The 4,900-nt window shown below is 43.8% G+C and overlaps 1 non-coding gene across 1 annotated transcript; it reads right to left on the bottom strand.

Annotated features, from left to right (window-relative positions):
• Positions 1–2,743: 2,743 nt before the first annotated feature.
• Positions 2,744–2,879, bottom strand: LOC129634634 (small nucleolar RNA SNORA1). Its single transcript, XR_008705812.1, has one exon. It is a non-coding gene; the product is annotated as a small nucleolar RNA SNORA1 (small nucleolar RNA).
• Positions 2,880–4,900: the final 2,021 nt, after the last annotated feature.

Genomic DNA, 4,900 nt, shown 5'->3' on the forward strand with positions numbered 1-4,900 from the left:
GTCAGAGTGACTGTAGCAACTTAGCAGCACTAATGTGACTCATACCTTGACCAGAAGTTCATGTGTTAAACTACCATCTGCTGCCTGGAGCTTCCCTGGGAAGTTATCAGGTCTAGGATCCCCCAGGACAGGATGGACCACACCTTTAGAGTGGGGAAGAGAGGGAAGGGAGAGGAGGCAAAGGATGAGACAGAGTTTCTACAATAGGTCCTGGAATTCATATTTTCTAGTCATTAATTTTAGCAGGAGTAAGTATTATCTTTCTCCTATATATTTACCATTAGTTTTCAAAGGTATATAGATATGGCTGTGATTAAAAACCGTTTTACAAAATCATTTACAGAATTCTTAGACTCACTAGTATCATATTGTGTTAAGTATATATATTGTTACTCTTGTTGTTGCTTAGTTGCTAAGTCATGTCCAACTCTTTGCAACCTTTATATATATAATTTTTTTTTTCAGTTAAAAAAAATTTTTTGGCCATGCCATGCAGCTTGTGGGAACTTAGTTTCTTAACCAGAGATTGAACCGTGGCGCCCAGCAATGGAAGCATGGAGTCCTAACCACTGGACCACCAGGGTAGTCCCTAAATATTCTGTTGTTTAGTCGCTAAGTCATGTCTGACTCTTTGAGACCTCATGGAATATAGCCCTCCAGGCTCCTCTGTCCATGGGATTTTCCAGGCAAGAATACTGGAGTGGGCTGCTATTTCCTTCTCTAGGGGATCTTCCTGATCAGGGATCGAACCTGAGGCTTCTGCACTGGCAGGTGTGTTATTTACCACTGAGCTGCGAAGGAAACCCTCTAAATATTTTCTTCGATTACCTTCAAATCCAGCACTTGGACCAATAGTTCTCAAAGTGCTCCCTGGGCCAGCTGTGCCACCCCCACCTGCGAACTCATCGGAAGTGTGGATTCTGGACACCATCCCATACCCGCAGAATCAAAAACTCTGCAGGGGAGGGACCCAACAGCCTGTTTAACAAGTCCTCCAGGGGATCTGATTTGCTTCATTTTAAGTTTGAAAGGCTTCCCAGGTGGCTCAGTGGTAAAGAAACTGCCTGCCAATGTAGGAAATGCAGGTTCCGTCCATGGGTCAGGAAGATCCCCTGGAGGAGGAAATGGCAACCCACTCCAGTATTCTTGCCTGCAGAATCCCACGGACAGACGAGCCTGGAGGGCTACAGTCCATGGGGTTGCAAAGACTCAGACACGACTGAGCGACTAAGCAGGCACACACAAATTTTGCAAATCTCTGAGCTGGATTATTTGATGTTTAAATCCAAAAAGGGCCCTACTGAGAGGAGTTCAGGAAAAGACTCCTTGTTCTTTGGCCCCTGGAACAAGTACCAGGGGAACAGGTTTTAAAGCTGTCCCAATTCATCACTGACAGCCTCCTCCGGTCAGTACACATGCTTCTGAGGGCCAGCCAATCAGCGACAGCCGTGTTGCAGTGACCTGGCTTCTTTGCTAAAGGTCACTTAGTGCCTGAATACTCCCACTGTTAAGAGTCCGCAAATCCCCAGCCACGCGCTTCCCAAACGCTCACTAAGAAATCCATAGTTCACTGTGTTTTGTTGTTGTTCAGTTGCTCAGTCGTATCTGACTCTTTGAGACCCCATGAACTGCAGCAGACCAGGCTTCCCTGTCCTTCATCATCTCCCAGAGTTTGCTCAAACTCACGTCCATTGAGTCAGTGATACCATCCAACTATCTAATTATCTGTCCTCCTGCCCTCACAAACAACAAATCCAGCTTTTTGCCTCAGATATAGCATAGACACCTCTTTCTTCAGCATCCCATGGAAAACATTGTGTTTAGTCCAGAGATGACAGTTGCTGACACTTATAGGGGCAGAGAGCATCGTGAATGAGTACAGTGGGCCAGGTACTGGGTAGAGAAGTGGGGATGTGAAGAGACAGTTGTTCTTATGACAAATATACCCCTGCAGGGCCAAATGAGGCACCCCTGCAGCCCTGGGCTCTGCAGGGTGTCAGTCTGTAACGTCCAGATTAGCCTGCTTACCTGTATTTTTATTGGGTTTTCCAGGTGGCTCAGTGGTAAAGAACCTGCCTGCCAATGCAGGAGATGCAAGAGATGTGGGTTCAATCCCTGGGTTGGGAAGAGGCCCTGGAGGAGAGCATGGCAACCCACTCCAGTATTCTTGCCTGGAGAATTCCACAGACGGAGGAGCCTGGTGGGCAACAGTCCATGGGGTTGCTAAGAATCAGATACAACTGAGCAAATGAGCACACACACACATTGCATTTTTATATAAGAGGTGATCTAGGTAGAGAATTGCCCAAGAACAACTGATTTAGTGGCAGTTTCATGTAGTCCATTTCCACACCACTGTCCTTTCTTTTTTTTTCCTGCACAGAGTGTAAAGGTGTGTAACATAAACAAAATCATCAATAATTTTTTAAGGAATTTCATGTCCCAGTTCTTTTCACTGTCAGTCACCTTAGTTCCACCAAAGTCATAATCATCAAGCTAAGTTGCCCTTTCAAAAAGAAGTTTTGCCCAGTCCACAGCTGTCATGTCGGTCAGCTCACAATTCTTTTGGTTCAGCTTCTTTGATCTCCAATGGAATACGGACACACTTCAAAATTCCAAATTCAAATTTGTAATCTTTGGGATCCAGTTTTCTCAAGCAATTTACTTTAGGACCCTAGAAGTTAAATATAGCAAGTACATTGCTATTTATCCCTTCATCTTTTCTAATATTGAAGAGGCTGTGATATGTTAACAGGCCTCATTGGCATCACTGCAATAAAATTACAGTAAAAGAGGCAGAACCTGTATTCTCAATATAGCTACATTAGCGGTTTATGGACACCATGAACAACAGTGCCCATTTTCAGTAGAATGAGGCTTTGCTGTACTTTCTATACTTTTGGAAAGAAGGCAAAAGATTTCATGGCATCATACAAAAACATACCAAATGTGTTTATTATGTTGCCATTGAAACCATGAGGTATACATGTTGTAGCTAAGGGTATTAGCAGTAAAAGCAAAACCAAATCCTTTGTCTTGGCTGTCTAGGAATTTCATGGAGTATTCAAATACCATTTTACCTATACATATTTGTTTCCCAGGCCAGGAGTTTATCTTTGGGAGTATTCTATGAATCTCATTGGAGAAATGCTATTTATTTATTACTGCATCTGCTGAGCATCTACTCAGTCTGTCACTGTGTTAGTCTGGGGACAGAGGGAAGAGTAAGATGCATGTCTGGTCCTCAGAGCTCACAGCTGAGGAAGGAAGGAAGAGGAAGGGGGGGAAAAGGACGAGAGGGAAGCAAACACACATGGTACTGTGATTCCACAACAGAATTCTCGACAAGCTTCCAGGAGAACCCAGGATCGGGAAGAGCTGACAGGGTACCCAATGGCAGCAACATTTGAGTCATGAGGAGTGGCTTCACGTCTGCCCTGCAGAAAAGAGATGAAGAGATCTCTTTGAGCAGTGTCCTAATGATCCTGAAACGTAAACATGGAGCTGTCAACTAAACACACTGCTCCCAATGGCATTACGAGAATTAAAAATGAATTCATTGATTGTTGGAGAAAGGTCCCAAACATCTCAAGATCCATGACAAATCAATCATGTTTGCCATCCCTATGTTTTGTGCTCAGTCACTCAGTCGTGTCCTACTCTGTGTGACCCAATGGACTGTGGCTCGCCAGGTTCCTCTGTCCATGGGATTCTCTGGGCAAGAATACTAGAGTGGGGTGCCATTTCCTTCTCCAGGGAATCTTCCTGACCAGGGATTGAACCTGTGTCTCCCGCATTAGCAGGTGGATTCTTTACTGCAAGTGCCACCTGGGAAGCCCAATTGATGTTGTAGTGAAGTAATTAATATGTATTCAGGCAGTGATGGAGAAGGAAATGGCAACCCACTCCAGTATTCCTACCTGGAGAATCCCATGGACAGAAGAGCCTGGAGAGCTACAGTCCATGGGGTCACAAAGAGTCAGACATGACTGAGTAACTGAGCACAGGAAGAAAACAAATATTGGTGAAGTGCCTCTTAGTTTATGGAGGAACTGCTCTGGTCACCGGGAATACAGCAGCTAATAAAATGACTATCTCTCTTTTTTGGCTACATCTTAGTTCCCCCAACAGAAATTGATCTCCTGCCTCTGCAGTGGAAGTACAGGATCCCAACCACTGGACCACCAGGGAAGTCCCTGGTAGTTCTATTTTTAGTTTTTTTGAAAAACGCCATGTTATTTTCCATAGTGTCTGCTTCATTTTACATTCTCGCCAATAGTGTACAATCTCTCCACATCCTTGCCAACACTTGTGATCGTCTATATTTTGTTTTTGTTTATAGTGGCTAACGTAATGGGTGTGAAGGAGTATTTCATTGAGGTTTTGATTTTCCTAATGATTAGTGATGTTGGGTATCTTTGCATGTGCTTGTTGGCTATCTGTATACCTCTGGAGAAATATGGAAGCACGCAGCAGTGCTTCCGTGACCTGCCAAGAAACTGTCTAATGTCAAAGTGGTTTAGAGTCCTCACTGCAGCAATTCTTCCATAGCATCTACTAAGCTCACAAAGGTTTGGTGTGATTGGTCTGTGACATGTTCTCTTCCGGAGCAGGCAGCTTCCAAAGGAAGAACTACAAATACTCAGACATCAAAGTGTTCCACTAGAAACAATGAAAATATACTACAATGAAATATATTTTTATACTATGTTGGCAATGGGTTAAAAAACAAGAATACCAGGTATTAAAGTGAATTCAGGGAAAGAGGCCCACTGGCATAGACTGTTAGAATGGAGACTGATCCAACTTTTCTAAAGGGTAAGCTGAGTTTAAGTTGATGCAACCTTACATTGATCCCAAGGAAATAATGATAGAGAGGTGCAAAGGTGTTTGAAATCAT

This window comes from Bubalus kerabau, chromosome 19, assembly GCF_029407905.1.
Source record: "Bubalus kerabau isolate K-KA32 ecotype Philippines breed swamp buffalo chromosome 19, PCC_UOA_SB_1v2, whole genome shotgun sequence".
Lineage (NCBI taxonomy): Eukaryota > Metazoa > Chordata > Mammalia > Artiodactyla > Bovidae > Bubalus > Bubalus kerabau.